The sequence below is a fragment of the Ovis canadensis genome, chromosome 20 (assembly GCF_042477335.2).
Source record: "Ovis canadensis isolate MfBH-ARS-UI-01 breed Bighorn chromosome 20, ARS-UI_OviCan_v2, whole genome shotgun sequence".
In the NCBI taxonomy this organism is placed as follows: Eukaryota; Metazoa; Chordata; class Mammalia; order Artiodactyla; family Bovidae; genus Ovis; species Ovis canadensis.
This window is the reverse complement of record NC_091264.1, coordinates 31,264,830-31,286,138: the sequence shown is the minus strand read 5'-3', so window position 1 is coordinate 31,286,138 and position 21,309 is coordinate 31,264,830. Positions and strand designations below refer to the sequence as shown.

Genomic DNA, 21,309 nt, shown 5'->3' with positions numbered 1-21,309 from the left:
AACCACAAGCTGGAATCAAGATTGCTGGGAGAAATATCAATAACCTCAGATATGCAGATGACACCACCTTTATGGCAGAAAGTAAAGAGGAGCTAAAAAGCCTCTTGATGAAAGTGAAAGAGGAGAGCGAAAAAGTTGACTTAAAGCTCAACATTCAGAAAACGAAGATCATGGCATCTGGTCCCATCACTTCCTGGGAAATAGAAGGGGAAACAGCGGAAACAGTGTCAGACTTTATTTTTTTGGGCTCCAAAATCACTGCAGATGGTGATTGCAGCCATGAAATTAAAAGACGCTTACTCCTTGGAAGGAAAGTTATGACTAACCTAGATAGCATATTCAAAAGCAGAGACATTACTTTGCCGACTAAGGTCTGTCTAGTCAAGGCTATGGTTTTTCCAATGGTCATGTATGGATGCGAGAGTTGAACTGTAAAGAAAGCTGAGTGCCGAAGAATTGATGCTCTTGAACTATGGTGTTAGAGAAGACTCTTGAGAGTCCCTTGGACTGCAAGGAGGTCTAACCAGTCCATCCTAAAGGAGACCAGTCCTGAGTGTTCATTGGAAAGACTGATGTTGAAGCTGAAATTCCAATACTTTGGCCACCTGATGTGAAGAATTGACTCATTTGAAAAGACCCTGATGCTGGGAAAGATTGAGGGCAGGAGGAGAAGGGGACGACAGAGGATGAGATGGTTGGATGGCATCACTGACTCAACGGACTTGAGTTTGGGTAGACTCTGGGAGTTGGTGATGGACAAGGAGGCCTGGCGTGCTGCAGTCCATGGGATCACAAAGAGTCGGACAGGACTGAGTGACTGAACTAAACTGAACTGTTCAGAATTTATCAGGTACTGTGTCAGGCACTGCTGGTGATGCAATAGTTAAAAAGCTGATCTGCTCGTAAGAAGCTGGATGAGAGAAGAAGTAAATTTGACTGTAGTGAACAACAATGACTGAAACATAAAAAGATTGATCCTTTTCCAGAAAAGAAGTCTAGGGGAGATAGGCCAGGCTTGGACTAGTTGTTTTACAGTCTTTGGACTCTGGCCTCCTTCTATCTTTCCGTTTCATCATCCTTAACTGGTGGTGTCCATAATGAAGGTCACGGTATGATCCAAGATTTTTTTAACTTTTTATTGGAGTATAGTCAATTAACAATGTTGTGATAGTTTCAGGTGGACAGCAAAGGGATTCAGCCATACATATACATGTATCCATTCTCCCCCAAACTCCCTTTCCATCCAGATTGCCACATAATATTTAACAGAGTTCTCTGTGTTATACAGTAGGTTCTTGTTGATTGTGCATTTTAAATATAACAGTGTGTACATGTCCATCCCAAACTCCCTAACTATCCCTTCTCCCAGCAACCGTAAGTTCCTTCTCTGGTCTGGGAGTCTGCTTTTGTTTTGTAAATAAGTTCATTTGTATCATTTCTTTTTAGATTCCACAAATAAGAGATGTCATACAATATTTCTCCTTCTCTGTCTGACTTCACTCAGTACGACAATCTCTAGGTCATTCCATATCGCTGCAAATTACATTATTCAAGATGGCTTTCTTAGCTCTAGCCATCCCCTCTTCATCCCAGGCAGCAGGAAGGTGGAAGGAGGAAAGGACAAAATGTTCAGCCTCCCATCTGAATTTGTTCTCCTTTATCTGTCTTTCTGTAAGTTCCAGAAAACTTTTCTCTTTATATCTCATTCATCAGAATTTAGTCACATGACCATACTTTACCATGTAAAGGGAGGCTGGAGAGGGTAATTTCTTACAAAAAAATTATTTATTTTTTGGAAGTGCTAGGTCTTCACTGCTGCGTGAGGGCTTTCTCTAGTTGTGGAGAGAAGGGGCTGTTCTCTGTGGTGCATGGGCTTCTCATCGTGGTGGCTTCTCTTGCTGAGGAGCACAGGCTCTAGAGTGCGTGGGCTTCAGTAGTTGTGGCTCCCAGGCTGAGCTGCCCTGTGGTATGTCTTCGCGGATCAGGAGTGGAACCTGTGTCTCCTGCATTGCCAGGCGGACTCTTAACTGCTGCACTGCCAGGAAAGCCCCGGAGCGACCAATCTCTATTAGAAAGTTCTACTCTAATAGAGGGTGGCAATGTACCTCTATTACTGAGAAGTGGGGTATATTGGGTGGCAATTGACAATTTCTGCTGTAGGAGGTTAAAATCTACTTGGGGAAATAAGGACCTGTAGGCTTGAAAAGACAATGAATAGTCTATTGGGAAGGACCAAGGCATGGGTTACCAAAATTTGGAGGAGGAAGAATAGGTATCAAGGCTTCTTGGAAGAACTGAGATTTGAACTCCCCTTTGAAGATAAGAAGGATTCAATAGACACAAAAGCTTGGGAGGGCACCCCAGCAGGAGGCATTGACCTGAGCAGAAGCCTAGAAGCTGGACAATGCAGATCAGCCTCAGGGCAGGAGCAACAGAGACCAAATGTTAAGCTTCGATGTAATGGAGTCTTTGGCTGAAAAAGGAAGGAATAGGACTGATTTTTGTTTAATTCCTTAAGGCAAAAGTTCCAAGACCACTTAGCCAGGACAAAACCTGACTACTGAATTTGCTTCCCTGTTACTGGAATTGACAATCCTGTATGCCATAAACAACTCATGCCAGCAGAAATGATTGCATTATTTACTCCAATGAGTTGCACTAGTTTTTGGATTATCCAAAATAACACATGGAGTGTAACCAGTGAATGAATATATCACAGCAGCAATCAAAATAAACACATGGGATGCCTGAGACCATAGCCAAAGGCTAATATTCATTAAATAGGGGAACGAAAAAACCCGACAAATAGAAGGTTCTGGGTCTCTTTCCTAAATATTAATTGTTTATTTCACAATTCTCCTCTACTCCAAACAGACCTTAAACCGCCTCTTCTTAATATGCTCCCATAAAGGATTATAAACTAGAAAGAAGGTTGGTTTAAACAAAAGTAATCAGAAAGTAAGCAATCTTCTTCTTTCTCTCTGGCTCGAAGCTTGTTTTGTCTGTTAAAGAACTTCAGCGCACAGACCTCAAGGTCAAACAGAGGTCACTCTTCTGCTTTTTGAGGTATGGGCGCTTTCATGTTATTTGCTCATTTTTATTGCTGAGAATAACCATCCATTTGCCCACATAACCAAGGCCTCCCCAACACAAAGACTTGAGAGTAGGCTCTGGCGGGGGGTTAATCCCATTCAACACAAAGCAAACAACTTCAAATCTCATTAAATGTTGGACTTTAGAGCAAGAATACAAATATTTCCAATTTAGAAAAGGAAGATAGAAATGTGACACAGAAGTATTCTGATCATTTAGTAGAGTAAATCGTACCAACATGATCCTAAAACTGTCAACTTGGTGGAGAAGAGAATAAAACTCCATTAATAATACAACAGTAATGCTTACTTTTTCACATCAGGAAAATTCCATTATAACAAACAGCCCGAGGCTTTTAAATTGCTTTTGTTCTAGATCAGTGGAATATTGTTACGAAGAATATATTGCTAGCGATGATAGTTTAGATCTGAGGATGAAACCTAGCTGATTTTTATAGTGTGAACCAGCAGAGGTGGTGGTGGTTGCACACAGGACTGTGTGTGAATAATCTCCTTTGTGCAAATTTTTAAAAGGTAAACCCTTGAGACTTCCCTGGTGGCCCAGTGGTTAAGACTCAGCCCTTCCAGTGTAGTAGGCGTGGGATAGACCTCTGGTCGAGGAACTAAGATCCCGTATGCCCTGAGTCATGGTCACAAATAAATAAATACAAAGTAGACCCTTCACATGTGCACACAGCTTAGTGAAGAGACTGCTGGCTGGAATTCAACTCCATTTGCCCCTTCAGCTAGGGCACAGCTAAACAACCCCTGCAGAGGTCCTGGTGGCACTAGATTGTTCTTTTAAGACCTATTTATAAGGTGATCCTCTGAAATTATTTTCCTTAAGTCTACTCTGGGATAGACCTCACTATATACTTCCTTTTTAGTTATAAGATCCTCTCTGATAGAATTTCCCATTTAAAGATTTGGACCAATGTTTGTTTGTTTTTTTCCCCACTGGTTTTGGAAGTGTTTTAGGTTCATCATCCTACAGGGGTCTTGTAGTTCTCCCAGTTATCAACCGTGGTATCTTGGGGTAAGTTAGGATATTTTTTTTCACTCTCTTAGACTAACTCTCCTTATCAAGGAACTATTAGTTCACTGGTTCTCAATAAACATTTCGGAAGGTCCTTTTTCAATACCAAAATGAAATTCATAGGTAATATCATTCTACACTGAGAAGTTTTAAATAATTATAATGCCCACATATAAAGGAGAAAGAAAAGAAGAGCTGTTTATCATAAAGCTATATAAAATGCATAGGCTTAACTATAATACAAAATATAATAAAGTTGTCAGATGCTGAATAAAACAAAGTTAGAATCTTCTCTCAGTTTAAACTGTAGTCTACATTCCTGGAAAAATCAGTGTAAACCCACAACAGTACACTTTGTGATTATGTGGAACACAGAGTCAGGTGCTAGGTTTGATCATTGGAACAGGCTTTCCACCCATATAAATGGGCTTTTTTGAAAATGGTTTGGCGTGTCCATGGAAATTGTTTGTTGGGTGGTACTGTGTCATATGTGGAAGGAGGTATAGCACCTCTGGTCCTAATCTACAAATGCCAGTAATACCAGTCCCCTAATCATTGTGATAATAAAAAAAAAATCCAAAATAAATAAATAAATAAAAAATAAAAAAATCCCCCCAGATTTCCACAACACACCTGACTAGGGATTTTCTTCTTTCATTGACAATCACTGGGTTAACTAGTCTTGAGTCCAAGAAGGCTGAAAAAACTCAGGACCAGAAAAGTCCCTCCTCGATGAAGAGGATAACTGCAACTCCACTTTCCCTCAGCCTCTCCTAGGGACTCCAGCTCTAGGGGGAAGGAAATACAGCTGATGTGACAATTAGCCAGAACCAGCCCTGGAAAGGACCTTAAGGGTAGCAAATGATACCTCTACCTTCTCACTCCATTTTCTCCTATCTGGCAGGGATTTTCCACTTTCTCTTCCCTTTCAAGCTAGTCTACTCTTTCAGAAGTATAGATGAGGACTTCCCTTGTGGTTAAGAATCTGTCTGCCAAGGTAGGGGACGTGGGTTTAATCCCTAGTCTGGGAAGATCCTACATGCCACCGGGCAACTGAGCCCAAGTGCCACAATTACTGAGCTCATGTGCTGCAACTACTGAAGACCGTGGGCCCTAGAGCTCGTCCTCTGCAATAAGAGAACTCACTGCAAAGAGAAGCCCACGCATTGCAACAAAGAATAGCCCCTGCTCGCCACAACTAGAGAAAGCCTGCAAGAAGCAACTAAGACCCAGTGCAGCCAAAAATTGATTTTTAAAAAAGTACAGATGATGTTAGGGATTTATATCTTTCATGTAAATATGTGTTAATTGTACATCTCTCAAATCCAAATGGCTTATGAGAATATGAAAAGGTGCTGAACCTTGCTAGAAATTAAGGTAGTGAGAAATTTATAATAAAAATGAAATATTATTTCATACTCATCAGATTGGCAAAAATCTAAAACTTCAACAATATCAAATGTTGGAAAAGAGTATTGAAATTGGTACAACCACTTTGGGGAGCAATTTGATTTTATCTATTAAGATCGGAAATGCTCTGATTCCTATATCCCACAAAATCGACTCTTTGGTCTGTACCTTAGAGAAACACAATTTGATTGCACCAGAAGACATATATGTTTGTGGCAGCATTACTTTTAAGAGTGAAAAACTAAATCAACTGGAGACATTTAAATGTCATTAATAGAAGATCAGATTCATATATCATCAGGTATTCATAGAAGGGAATATTATACAGCAATTACAATGATGAATCACAGCTTTGGGTCTGCATAGTGATAAATCTTAAAAACAATTCAGGAAAGCTAATTGCAGGGTATGTAGAGTGTGACACCATTTAAATAGTTTAAAAACCTGCAAAATAGTGCCATATATTGTTTACAGATACATGAATATGCAGTTAAAGCATAAAACATGTACAAGAATGATTAATGATTCATGATCTTGGTTATTTCTGAAGGAGAAAGAAGAATGAGATTGGAAAGAGGACATGCAAAAAGCTCTCAGTTGAATCTGCAATGCTTTTTTTCCCAAAAAAATATCTGAAGGAAATGTGGCCAACTGTTAAGATTTAATTTGCTATAGATGGTGCTGGTGCTGGATATACCAGGTACTTATTATATCTTTTACATATTTTGATGAGAAATATACTATAATAAAAATAATGTTAACAAGTGATGCATCTCTAGGGTTGCTTGTATTCTTGATTTAGCAGATTCTTTCCGACCTTCTGGGACAGAGAACTCAATAATGAATAAGATACATTCCCCCCCAATCTTAGATTGTGGTTCTTTAATTTTATTGTGCGTCAGAATCACCTGGAAGGCTTGTTAAAACACACACTGCTGGGCCCACCCCCAGGGTTTCTGCTTCAGTAGGTCTAGGATGGGCCTTGAGAATTTGCATTTCTAGCAAGTCCCCAGATGATGTTGTGGGTTTGGGGACCTCATGTCTCCTGACATTGTTTGAATACCATCGCAAGAGGACTTTATTCCTGCTATAAGAATTCCAAGAAGTGACGGCAGAAGTATTTTCTGGACCACGTGCTTGGCCAGGTCTCTAAAGGCACAGTTCTGCTACCTGCTCTGGGTCACAAGTGACACATCTTCCTGGCTTCTCGAGAAATGTCACGGCATCCCTGTAACCCCATCTTACTTGTGGCTGTGTATATTTCAACATATTCCATTAAAATTTTAGCTCCTCTATACATCTTATTTGGTGTACACCTTATACAAAATACCAGTAGTAGTTACTCTCCAATATTGGAATTATGGTTAATTTTTAAATCTTTTTTGCTTGTCTGTATCATCTAACATTTCCATAATGAACATTTCCATCATGGACAAGTATTAATTACATAATAAGGATATTAAAATAAAATAAATATATATATCAAATTGTGTTAGGCTCTGTGATGTGGGCGGAGTTTCTAAGAAGTAATACAGATATAGACTTGCCTTCAAGAGATTTATGATCTTGTTCATACATACATTGGAAAAACATTTCATAAAACAAAGTATTCAGGAAACAGTGTTCACTGAGAACTAAAAGTACAGTTGGCAAGTACTTTGGAAGGAAACAATTACCAGGTTGAGTGAACCTAGAAGTGTTTGTGCCCAGCCTTGGATGATAAATGTGCCAGAGCCTAAGCAGAGGGCAAGGAAGGATTGAAGGGTCTTTGCAAATCCCCAGGCTATATACAGGTACTCAGTGAACACTGTGAAGAATTGAACACTTACTGAATTCATACAGCAACTGCACTCTGGCACACGTATACATGCAGCCACATAATAGTGGCTCATACCCAAGACACATAAACTGAAACCAAAATTAATTTCACTGTGGGTTCATGACAAGTCAGGTATGGGAGAAAATGTCTTTTTCTTCTTTTACATGATTTCTGCCTTGATGACTACATCCCTAAAGTGCATCTGTGAATTCGTAAAGAAAGACCCATATGGATTGGACGCACCTCTTCCTGGATGTGTTCTCCTCCCCTTTTGCTCTGAATTAAGATTGAGGAGTTCGTCGTGGATTATTGCTCTTCCAGTTTCTCTGTTCAAAACCATACTTACCCTAAAGGAGTGTCTCTTCTTTATATTTGGGTTGTTTATATTTTCCTCTGTGTTAAAAAAGCCTGCACCACATCTACTTTATCCATTCATCTGTTGTTGGACATTTAGCTTGTTTCCATGTCCTGGCTATTGTAAACAGCGCTGCAGTGCCAACTGGGGTGCAAACAGATAGCTACTGGGAATCTGCTGCATAGTACAGGGAACACAATTGGGTGCTCTGTGATGACCTAGAGCATGGGAGTGGGGAGAAGTTCCAAAAGAGAAGGGCTATATGGATAGCATATATATATCATGATGCATATATCCCTCTGCCGTACATCACAAACTAACCCAACGTTGTGAAACAATTTTACTCCAATAAAAATAAAGTCTTCCCAGGTGGTACAGTGTGAAAGAATTCACCTGGCAATATAGGAGGCACAGGAGATGCAGGTTTGATCCCTGGGTGGGAAAGATCTCTTGGGAGTAGGAAACTGCAACCCACTCCAGCATTCTTGCCTGGAAAATCCCATGGACACTGGAGCCTAGTGAGCTAGCGTCCAAGGGGTTGCAAAGAGTTGGACACAACTGAGCACACACACACAAACATAAAAATAAAATAAAACAGGCCAAACAAAAAAGCCTGAAGGCATCTACTTTTGGACAAGATAAAACAACAGGATCCAAATCTATCCTTCTGCCTTCAACAACTACAAAAGCAGATTAAAATATATGAAAAAATAAGTGCTGGGGTAGAAGGAGGGCCTGGACGGAGGAGGTACATGAGGAAACTTTTGAGGGTGATGAATATATTCACTATCTTGATTATACTGATGCTTTTATAAAACTTAGATTGTATACTTCAAATACAAGTTTGTCAATTTTATCTAAATAAAACTGTTTAAAAAGCACTGGGAAAAAAAAACAAAAAACACCCAGCCTGGAAGCACAGGTCCATAAAACAAACAAACAAACAAAACAATAAAATCTCCTATGCTATTCCTTGGGTAGTTTCCATTTCTTTTAGCAAATTTTAAAAATTACTGTTAAGCAGAGGTGAAAAATACTCCTATGCTATTTAATTGAATAATCTCCCCTCTTTTTATAAGATCTGTTAAGCACTGGGATGCTAATAAAGTTAAAGCTCCTGGACGTTCACTTGTAGAGTTCTTTCCAAAGTTCTATAGCTAATTTTCTGTTTGTAATTGTGTTTTCTCTTTTTAAGAGGCCCCAAATTGTATTGTATAATATAAGATTCAGGCTCCATGAAACCTGGAGGCAACTCTATTTTTCCCCACACCATGCAGCTTGTGAGATCTTAGTTCCTCCACCACGGACTGAATCTGCCCCCGGGCAGTGAAAGTAGAGTCCTAACGACTGGGCAGACAGGGAATTCCCCAACCCTACTTTTTAAAAAAAGAAAAAAGATTTTATTATAGAGCAACATCCAGAGTCCAGATCCAGCTGCCGAAGAGACCATGTTATGACCGTGTTATGCTGCGGGTACTTGTGGGCACAGCAGGCATGCATGGCTTCCCTCCCTTCTCTTTGGAGTGGGGATGGTAATGGTGGGCAGGGGTTCTTAAGGGTCCCTCTTACCACTTGGGTCTCAAGGCAGCATGATCTTCACTTTGATACCCAGCACACCCTGTCTGAGCAGCATATGGCGCCAGCTGGTGTCTGCGTAGGAGTTAACAGGGTCTCCACTGTGGATCATCAGTCCATCCATAACTTCATGGATTTAACCCTCTGTCCTCAGTTTCCCAGGCACTACAACCTAGCAGCCTTGGCCCCACTCTTCATGATGACCCATAGCACACTCCAGCAAGCCCTCCTAGAAGTGTGTGCTGCAGAGTCTGCTGGGGCAATGGCTCACGGAGTTCTTCTGTCTGCCTTTCCCCCATAAAGTTCTACAAGGCCCTCAGGGAAGCAAAACCTCTTCTGAAGCACAGCAGTTAATTCCTAAATCCACTAGCTTTTCTCACCAATAACATTCTGTGTCCAGGGGACCAAGATAATGATTTCTGTCCTGGTTGGTTGAAGTCGGACTTCACCAGAGGTGTCATCTTTGGCCAGTACCCAAGTGAGAGGCTTGTTCAGTTCAGCCTTGAGGATGCCATCAGAGACCTCTTGGACACTGGCACCGCCATCTTGCCACCTGGTGCCATCTTAAGGAATAGCCCAGTGCTGCTGTTAAATGACCTAAGGAGTATGATGTGAGGAAATTGGTCCCATTGCCATTGCAAATGGAACACAAACACGCAAAGAACTTTTAGGACTGGGGTGGTCTAGAGCATCATTCTCTCCTGGGATAAGCCTCTGTGAACTTGGTAACAGCCGCTGAGGAGCTGTGAATAATATTTCAGACTTCTTCACTTGCTTTCTCATCAACAGGTCGATCTAGAGGGACCCAAGTGTGATGGAGAAAAAATGACCCAATAAATGTAATTCAGCTTCAGCAGCTTCAGAATTCCAGTTTCCTGCCACCCTCAATGGCACTCAAGAATTGAGCAAGCAAAGTAGGCTTTGCCTTGGGTGCTCTTTGTGACTCTGCAATGGAGAATTTTGGTTCCAACCCCTTCAGAGCGGGTGTCCTGAAATGATCATGGAAATAGGATCTTTTACTACATTTTGGGCCACGTTTCACACTGTTCCTTAGTAAAATATCCCTGCTCTTCTTCTGTGAAAGAGAACTTTGGAACTTTTTTCTGTGAACCGCACCCCACTTTTCCCTGAGTGCAAGCTTGGTGCCTTCTTCCTGGAATTGCCTTTGGATATCTATCTAGTGCTGAGTGAAATCGTCTTCCCTCAACCTGAGCACGTAAGATATAACTGTTCTCGAAGCTTTTAGGAGTTTAGACCCTGACTCCTCTAACCATGTGATCTTGGGTAAGTGATAATTTTTCGGAGCAGAGAGTCCCCAAATAATGATTCATTTTCCATACTCATATGTGTTAATTTTATAATTAAAATATTTTATGATGTCTATAACAATTCCTACTGATGGCCCGGAGTTGGCATGAAACTTAACTAAGATAATATATGTAAATATCTTTCATAAGCTAAAAATGCTGTACAAACATAAGGTACCGGCACAGACAATGTTTCAAATATTTAATGACCGGTAGGTGCGGGCCTTGACCAATCAGAATAGTCTTCAATCACAGCACTGGAGCTCAGTCCGGTAGGCTTCCTAATGGGCCAAATGTTAACTCTTTAGTCACTAAATTAAAGGAAGGTTTGCTGTTTCCTGAAGGAGACGCTGAGGTAATAGCAGTCTAATGGAAGGCGACTCAGGGAGGTAGCAACTATGTTCTTTGTCAGATTCTTTTCCCTTATAGGTTTACAGGATACTGAATATAGTTCCCTGTGCTATCGAGTAGGTCCTTGTCAGTTACCTATTTTATGTATAGTAGTGTATGTCTGTTAATGCCAGCCTCCTAATTCATCCCTCCTCCCTTTCCTTTTGGTAGCCATAAATTTGTTTTCTATGTCTGTGAGTCTCTTTCTGTTTTATAAATATGTTCATGTCTATTTTTTTTTGTTAAGATACTGCATATAAGCAATACCATGTGATATTTGTCCTTCTCTGCCTTACTTAGTTCACTTATTATGATAATCTCTAGGTTCATCCTTGTTGCTGGAAATGACCTTAGTTCATTCTTTCTTATGACTGAGTATTCCACATCTTCTTTATTCATTAATTTGTCAATGGTTATCTAGGTGTTTCTGTGTCTTGGCTATCGTAAATAATGCTGCAATGAACATTGGGATGCACGCATCTTATAAAATATTTTTGAAGAAAAATGAAGCACAACACATAAAATTTTGTGGGATGAAGTTAAATCAGTTCTTAAGGGGAAATTTATAGCATTATAAATTAGCTTATATTAGAAAAGAAGAAAGGTCTTAAATCAACAGACCAAGCATCCATCTTAAGAAACCAAGAAAAGCAAAGTAAGCCAAATGAAGGTGGAAGGAAGGAAATAATAAGGAGAGGGAAAAAAGCCACTTAAAACTGAAAAATGATAAAGAAAATCAGTAAAATCAAAAGCTGGTTCTTTGAAAAGATCAGTGAAATAAAAGTACCCATTTCCTTCTTCAGAAAAAAGTACTATTAATAACAATTAAAAATAGAAAAGACACAAATTACCGATGTCATTAAAGACCTCAGAGATGTTAAAAAAAAAAAGTACTCTAAACAACCCTATGCACATAAATTCAATAACTTAGATGAAATGGACCAATTCCTTAAAAGCCACAAAATTCCAAAACTCACCCAAAGAAGAAATAGGTAACATATGTATTAAAGAAATAGAATCCACAGGTGAAAACCTTAAAAACAAACAAACTTCCAGGCCCAATGGCTTCACTGGTAAATTCTATCAAACTTTAAAAAAACAAATAGCACTATTTCTATACAATCTCTTCCAGCAAACAGAAGGGAAGGGAAAGGAACACTTCCCAACCTATTTTATGAGGCTAGAATTGCCTTGATACCAAAAAAAAAAACTAGACAAAGACAGTACAAGGAGAGAAAATTATAGACCACTATCCCTCATGAACAGTACACAAAAATCTTGAAACAGCAACAACAACAACAACAAAAACAAGTAGAAGATCAAATCTAGCAATATATAAAAAGACTACTACTCCATGACCAAGTGGGATTTATCTTAGACATGCATACTGGCTCCAAATATAAAAATCAATCAGTGTAATTCACCATATTAAAAAACTAAAGAGGAAACATGACTCTAGTATATCCAACAATGCAGAAAAAGCATTTGAAGTCATCCAGCATCCATTCATGATAAAAACTCTCAGCGATATAGAAATAGAAGGAAATTTCCTTAATTTGATAAAGGCCTTCTACAAAATACCTACAGTTAATGTAACGTTTAATGGTGAAATACTGAATGCTGTCCCCTAATATCAGGAACAAAGCAAAGATGTCCTCTCATCACTCCTATTCAATGTAATACAGGAAGTCCTAGTCAGTGCAATAAGTCAGAGAAAGAAAGTAGCAATAAAAGGCATACAAAAGCACATGAAAGAAAATATGGCCTTTCCGGCAGTGACGACCTCCCCATGAGAACGTGACTTTCGCAAAGGATCACCTTCATCCTCTCCAGAAGTGGAGAAGAAAAAACACAAAAAGAAGCGCCTGGTGCAGAGCTCCGATTTTGTATTTCTTGGATGTAAAATGCCCAGGATGCTATAAAATCACTGCTATCTTTAGCCACACACAAATCATAGTTTGGTTGCTCTATTGTCCTCTGCCAGCCTATAGGATGAAAAGCAAGGTTTACAGAAGGATGCTTCTTCAGATGGAAGCAGCACTTAAAATACCCTGTATCAGGATGAATGGGAAACCATCCCAATAAACACATTTTGGATACAGAAAAAATAAAGAATATTGTGTATTTATAGATGACATGATTTTCTACACAGACAATCCCAAGTAATTTACTAAAAACTCTTAGATTAACAAATGAAGGGACTTCCCCTGGTGGTCCAGTGGCTAAGTCTGAGTTCTCAATGCTGAGGCCCTTGGTTTCATCCCTGGTGGGGGAACTAGATCCCACATGCCACAAAAGACCCTAGGCAGCCAAATAAATAAATAAAAATAAATATTTAAAAAAAATGAAGTTAGCACAACTATAAGAGATAAGGCTAATTCATAAAATGATTATATTTCTATATGCTTAAACAATTCAGAAATCAAAATTCAAGATATATTTCATTTAAAAATTTTAAAGGAGAAATACTTAAATATAAATTTAACAAAACTTGTTCAGGATCTGAATGCTGACAACTATAAACACTAAAGAAAGATATCAAAGGACATAAATAAATGGAGAAACATACTGGATTCATGGATTGGAAAAAACATTGAACATGCCAATTTTCTCCAAAAAAATCAATAGATTTAATACAATTCCAATCAAAAGTCTAATCAAAAGTAAGATTTCTGCAGATATAGACAAGCTGGTTCTTACATTTGTTTGGAAAGGGGAAGGGAGCAGAATAGCCAACACAATTTTGAAAAAGAAGGATCAAGTGGGAGAAATCAGTCTACTCAGTTTTAAAACTTACTATAAAGGAAGAATAAGCAAGACGCTGTGGTGCTGGTGGAGGGATAGAGGCAGAGACCAATGGATCAGTCTATATCAAACAACTGAGTCAGAAAATGTCAATTATTGACAAAGGTAAAAATGCAATTAAATGGTTAAAAGGTAGCCTATTCAACATATGATGTTGGAATAACTGAACATCCAAATGCAAAAGTATGCCACAAAAATCTAAAGACAAAAAAAGCTTGACCTCACTCTCACACTTCATTGAAAAAGAGATCATAGATGTAAAGTGTAAAACTATAAAACTTTCACAAGAAAACAGAGTAGAAACTGTTCATGACTTGGGATCAGGGAGCTTTCTTAGACTTGATATCAAAAGCACAACCCAGAAAAGAAAAAAATGGACAAATTGGACTTTATTAAAATGAAAACCTTTTGCTTTGTGAAAGACATCAAGAGAATGGAAAGCTATAGATGTGGGGGAAAATATTTTCAAATCATATACCCAACAAAGGACTTGTATCTAGAAAAATTCTCAAAACTCAATAGTAGGAAAGCAAACAACCCAATTAAAAATGAGGAGAACATCTTGTTACAGTTTAATTCTTATAATCCTTAAAACAAAAGTTGTCGTTTAGTTGCTAAGTCATGTCTGATTCTCTGTTACTGCGTGGACTGTGGCCTGCCAGGCTCCTCCATACCTATCATTTATTTATGCATCTATTTTTGGCTGTTCTGGATCTTCATTGCTGTGTGCCAGCTTTGTCTAGTTGTGGTGAGCTGGGGCTACTCTCCACTTGCGGTGCTTCGGCTGCCTGTTGTGGTGGCTTCTCTTGTGGAGCATGGCTTTAGGAGCATGGGCTTCAATAGTTGTGGCTTGAGGGCTCTAGAGCACAGATGAAGTAGTTATGTCACATGGGCTTAGCTGCTCGACAGCATATGGGATCTTCCTGGAACAGGGATCAAACCAGTGTCCCCTGCATTGCAAGGCAGATTCTTAACCACTGCACCACCAGGAAAGCCCCCAAAGATACCTATCTTGATAGGAAATGATGACCGATGCCTTTTGTTTGGTTTCAATGCCATTTTAAAATATAGTGCCTTCTGGATAATTTACATTACTGTAGGTGGGAACAAAACTAATTGAGGCTTAAAATTAATTCTGTTTAATATTAATATTACAGGAAAAGTGTAAGTAAGCACTTTATTCACTCCATTTTTATTTAAGTGATCAGCTCTTTTAGAAAACTTTCCTTGCCCCTTAAATATGAATTCCATATTCCTTCCACTGTGCTTTGCCCAGTTCCTGTGCATATCTTTATCACAGTACCTTTCTTATTTTACAGTATTAACCTGTCTCCTGAGGGTAGCTTTCACTTTATTTCCAAGCCCTAGCATAGTAACTGGCAGGTAGTAACCACTCAGTGTGTTTGTTGAATAACTAAAGACATGTAAAGAAAAAGTAAAATTATTGATGAAATAATTAAATGGCAACAACCAAAAATTCTGATATTACCATGCTTTTACAATGGTCCCTGATCTATAGTAAGTCCTCAATACATGTTCATTTATTAAAAAAATATTAGTTAGAAAACTACAATGCATGAAGCACTGTTATAGTTGATGGGTAAATCACATGCATTTTAGATCATAAATTAAAGGAAAAAAAGCACAGACCAAAATCCCTACCCTAATGGGATTTACATTTCAATAGGAGAGACAAACAAGTAAAATAAATTGATGAAATATGTAGTTTGTTAGATGGCAAAAAAAGGCAAAAGACAAATATCTTTGTACTTTACCTTAGAGGAAATAAGCACGTGAAAAGATGTCAATGTGATCAGCCATTAGGAAAATGCAAATTAAAGCCATATTGAGATACTATTGGGTTTCCCTTGTGGCTCAGCTGGTAAAGAACCTGCCCGTGATACAGGAGACCTGGGTTTGATCCCTAGGCTGGGAAGATCCCCTGGAGAAGGGAAAGGCTGCCTACTCCAGTATTCTGGCCTGGAGAACTCCATGGACTGTATAGTCCATGGGGTCGCCAAGAGTCAGACATGAGTGAGTGCCTTTCACTTTCACTTTTCACTGAGATCTTATTATATAGCTCTTAGGATGAAAAAAACATCAGTAGCGACAAAAGCCTGGCAGTATCTACTGACGGCAAGGCCGTGGAGCAACTGGAACTCTCATTTATTGCTGGGAATATAAAATGATTCTCAGGAATACAATTTGCCTGTGAAACACATACTTATCATGTGATATGGTATGATACCACTCTTAAGTATGTACCTTAGAGAAATGAATTCTATGTCCACCCCAAAACCTGCACATGAATGTTTATATCTGCTTTATTCTAATCATCCCCAAACCGTGAAGGCAACCCCCAAAATCCTCCAATGGGGGAATAAAGTGAGTATATTCATATTCTTTAGCATTAAGATACTATAAATATTAAGATACTATTAATTAATTAAGATACATTAAGATACTATAAATATTGCTAGTAGAGTATGAATACAACCGAGCAATGAAAAGGAATGAACTATTATTATTATATGTAGTAATATGAATGAGTCTTAAAGACATTGCTGCTACTGCTAAGTTGCATCAGTCGTGTCCAACTCTGTGCGACCCCATAGACGGCAGCCCACCAGGCTCCCCCGTCCCTGGGATTCTCCAGGCAAGAACACTGGAGTGGGTTGCCATTTCCTTCTCCAATGCATGAAAGTGAAAAGTGAAAGTGAAGTCGCTCAGTTGTGTCTGACTCTTAGCGACCTCATGGACTGTAGCCTACCAGGCTCCTTCATCCATAGGATTTCCCAGGCAAGAGTACTGGAATTGGGTGCCATTGCCTTCTCCACTTAAAGACATTATGTGGAGTCAAAGAAGCCAGTCTCAAAAGACTCTATGTGTTTTGATTCCATTTCTATGGCATTTAGGAAAAAGGCCAAGTGAAGGAGTCATGGAGAACAGACCACTACTTTCCAGGTGTTATAATGAGGGGACAGTGGAACTCTAAAGGGATTTTTTAGTGTGAAGAGGATAGAACCATCTTTATCTTGATTGTGATGATGTTTACACATAGAATACACACACATACACTCATCAATTATACTTACTAGATGTTGATTTTAAAAAAGAAAGAAAAGCCTATTCCTAGGTAGGACCTCTGACTTCATCTGAAAGAGACAGTTTGCCAAAATTCTGTGCTTCTCAACTCAATTCCAAAGGAGAAAATAAATATTGTCAATAAATAGATTAAAAAAACAATAACAGCAAGAAAAAAAACCCAAACCACACCTTCTATATGCAGGTTCAGCAACTCAAAGTCAGAGTTAATTTACTAGGTAATTATCCTACTTATTGTTGGCTTAAAACTCAACATTCAAAAACCTAAAATCATGGCATCCAGTCCCATCACTTCATGGCAAATAGATGGGGAAACAGTGACAGACTTTATTTTCTTGGGCTCCAAAATCACTGCAGATGGTGACTGCAGCCATGAAATTAAAAGACACTTGCTCCTTGGAAGAAAAGCTATGACCAACCTAGACAGCATATTAAAAAGCAGAGGCATTACTTTGCCAACAAAGGTCCGTCTAGTCAAAGCTATGGTTTTTCCAGTAGTCACATATGGATGTGAGTTGGACTGTAAAGAAAGCTGAACGCTGAAGAACTGATGCTTTTGAATTGTTGTGTTGGAGAAGACTCTTAAGAGTACCTTGGACTGCAAGGATATCCAACCAGTCCATCCTAAAGGAAATCAGTCCTGAATATTCACTGGAAGGACTGATGTTAAAGCTGAAGCTCCAATACTTTGGCCACCTGATGCGAAGAGCTGACTCATTGGAAAAGACCCTGATGCTGGGAAAGATTGAAGGCAGGAGGAGAAGGGGATGACAGAAGATGAGGTGGTTGGATGGCATCACTGACTTGATGGACATGGGTTTGAGCAAGCTCCGGGAGTTGGTGATGGACAGGGAAGCCTAGTGTGTTGCAGTCCATGGGGTCGCAAAGAGTTGGACACGACTGAGCAACTGAACTGAATTGAATTATCCTACACAACCATACAATCATGCTTCAGGTTATTAGAGCAACAGGTTGAACTGAAAAAACTAGATAGGGGTGCTTTCTGATGTGATATTGTTACCATTCAGAGGTTTACTGTGTTGTTTTTCTTCTTTGACTTAATTTCACTTTCTATTTCAGGCTGGATTTATTGATAAGCACTCTGGGGCTATTTTTGTAAAAAAAAAAAAAAAGTGTGTATTAAGAGTTCACTGCTGCTGCTGCTGTTAAGTCACTTCAATCGTGTCTGACTCTGTGCGACCCCACAGACTGTGGCCTACCAGGCTCCTCCACCCATGGGATTTTCCAGGCAAGAGTACTGGAGTGGGTTGCCATTGCCTTCTCCGTAAGAGTTCACAGTGGGTTACAAATGATGTTTTCTTCTTGCCTCCTATTGTTTTTTTTTAAATTCTGTAATGAACATGTATTATTTTATAAACCAATAACCTAAATAAATTATAAGAACCGAAGTCAACCGCTAACTGGAGTATCTCCCACATAGAAACATTTCTGGACCATGTTTTAATTTATAGGCAAGAATGGGCTTAGTTACTCTAGGTATGATATCTAGTGGTTGTAAAATGCGTGCTTCTAAAAGGGTTTCAGAGTTTCCTTAAAAGGTTGTGTAGACAATTTGGCAGTTCCTCGAAAAGTTAAACAGAATTACCATATGACCCAGCAATTCCACTCCTATGTGTATACCCAAAAGAACTGAAAATAGGTGTTCAAATAAGTAGGGCTTCCCTGGTAGCTCAGCTGGTAAAGAATCCGCCTGCAGTGTAAGAGACCCCGGTTCAATTCCTGGGTTGGGAAGATCCCCTGGAGAAGGGATAGGCTACCCACTTCAATATTCTTGGACGTCCCTTGTGGCTCAGCTGGTAAAGAATCCACCTGCAATGGGGGAGGCCTGGATTCAAGTGAATACATATACACTCACGTTCACCACAGCATTGTTTACAATTCCCAAAAGCTGGAAACAACTCACATGTCATCAACTGATGAACTGATTAAAAAATATTAATACCCACATAAGGGGATATCACCCAGCCATAAGAAAGAATGAAGTATTGACACATGCTACATCATGAATTCACCTTGAAAACATTGCTATGTGAAAGCAGCTGAACAGAAAAGGTCACGTTTTGTATGATTCCATTTATATGAAATATCCAAAATAGGTAAACCTAAAGACAGAAGGCAGATAAGTGGTTGCAAGGCCCTACAGCAAAGGAAGGATGGGGAGTGACTGCTTAATGTGTATTGTTTCCCTCTGGGGTGATAAAAATGTTTGGAACTAGATAGATGTCATGACAATACAACTCTGTGAATGCATTACATGTCACTGAATTATGTTCTTTAAAATGCTTAATTCTGTGTTCTGTGACTCTTACCTCAATTTTTAAAAAAGAGATGAAGTGTGTCCCTGCAGTCTTATTTACATTTGCAGCAAAAATCTTTGTTTTTCAAGGAAATTATAAAGGATAAATTTAGTTTAGCCCATATCTGAATAGTTAAGAACTCTGAGTGGCATGAGAATTAATCAGTGATATGCACTTTTTTGAAAGTGATCTGAATAGTCTAAAAATGTTCAGAGGAATTGAGTAGTGGGAATGGTTACAGATCAGCATAACGAACTCCCTTTGTACAAGCTATTCATGTGTGAAAAGAATCTCTTGAACCCTAGTGGTCCTTGCAATTCTTGGGATCCAGTGCCTGTCAAAGGTACCTTTTTGTTGTGATATTGGTTTAAGCGTGAGAGAAGTAAAGGTGAGGTGTTACCTACCAAATTAGACTTTGGGGCCTGGAATGTTTCTAAAACTTTTGAAATCTTAGGCTTCTCTCTTCACTTAACGATGGTTCTTTCAAACATCTGATTTTTTAAAAAATTCTTGGACTACCTCGTTTTTCCTTTGAAAGTACATAAGACCCTCTTCACGATGCCTAGCAAATGACTATACTTTAAAAAAAATCAACACAAAGTCATTAACTGAAACTCACTGTTCGAATTTTCCATTTCCGTGTTATTTACTCTTAACCATGATCCTGAAAATTTCAGAGAGAAGTCCTGAGCTGGCTATTTTCTGCCCTCTCCAAACTCACTCTTACTTTCTCCCAGCATATCCTATGCCCCGGCAGGCTGACCTATACGGATTTCAATAGGCTCCAGAGCCTCTGACTTCCTGTAGGGTTCAGCCAATGGGAGGCACGTGCTGGAGGTCAGAGGGCAGGGGCAGAGAGCGTTCTTTGCAGGCTGCCGGTTGATTGTGGGTGTGTTCTTCTGTGTTGTGTTCTTACAGGAGACAGTCACTTGTGTTGTGTAACCCTCTCACACATGACTTAAGCAACAGCCTTCCCTGTATTCAAGATATTTCTCTCTCTTGCCCTTTCTGACTTACGGGTTTAAGGTTCCACACTGCGTTTAGTCCTCTGGTGCCATGCTGTCTGTTGCTGGTTTCCCTCAGCCCTGCACAAGCAAAGTCGTTCAGTCGTGTCCGACTCTGTGCTACCCCAGGGACTGTAGCCTACGAGGTTCCTCCATCCATGGAATTTTCCAGGAAAGAATACTGGAGTGGGTTGCCATTTCCTTCTCCAGGGGATTTTCCTGACCCAGGGATTGAACCCTGGTCTCCAGCATTGCAAGCAGAGGATTTTACCATCTGAGCCATCGGGTCCAGAGCAAAATGAAAACGCAGAACTTTTCGTTCAAAAACCACAGTGAATTTCAAGATGGCGACCACCATTGCTATCTTGATTGAACAGTGCCGGGACCTTCTAAGTGCGAGGTCTTGTGTGACTACGCAAGCTGCATGTACACGAAGCCCACCCTGACTCACACTATTTTAAACAGTTCTTACCCGAAATGCTCCTCTGTTACCTGTTGAAGTGTGCTGGCCAGGTTAATTTTCTAATATCAGGTCTTAAGTGTTCTTTCCCATAAAAAAAAAAAAAAATTGTGACTCCGTTAGGGGTTCTGGAAAAGTAGTTGTGATCTATACTTAGATTTAAAAACTGTGCAGTTTAAAATTTTTTTAGTAGATTTGCATCTCCAGTAGGAAATTCACTTACTTTTTCTTCCTCAACGTTATACCAAAAAAAGCCACTCATTTGCGAACCAGCGGGGCCACCACCATAACCCTTGAGTCTGACTCACCGTCGCCTGGTACCCTAGCTGAAATGTGTGACTCCCAAGCATGCCTTCCAGGCAGGTGCAGGAATTTTTAGCAGTAGTTTCAACCAATGTGTTGCTTTTGTGTGTGTGTGTGTGTGTGTGGTTTTTTGTTTTTTTGTTTTTTTCTTTTGGTACCAGATACAGAATCTACCAAATATGCTAGCTTTTTCTCCTCTCTCTTGGAAACAAGACTTAAACTGAGAACCTTCTCATAGTCTGGAACCTATTTTCTGTCTCTGGCTAGAGACTTGACTGAGATAGCGATCTCTTAGTATTACTAAATAAACACCAGTTAGGCCTCCTGTCT

General features: G+C 39.5%; 2 pseudogenes; one reads left to right on the top strand and one right to left on the bottom strand.

The window, feature by feature from the left end:
* Positions 1-9,174: 9,174 nt before the first annotated feature.
* Positions 9,175-10,625, bottom strand: LOC138425922 (small ribosomal subunit protein uS3-like; annotated as a pseudogene).
* A 125-nt stretch (positions 10,626-10,750) lies between these two features.
* LOC138425921 (small ribosomal subunit protein eS27-like) lies at positions 10,751-13,049 on the top strand (annotated as a pseudogene).
* Positions 13,050-21,309: the final 8,260 nt, after the last annotated feature.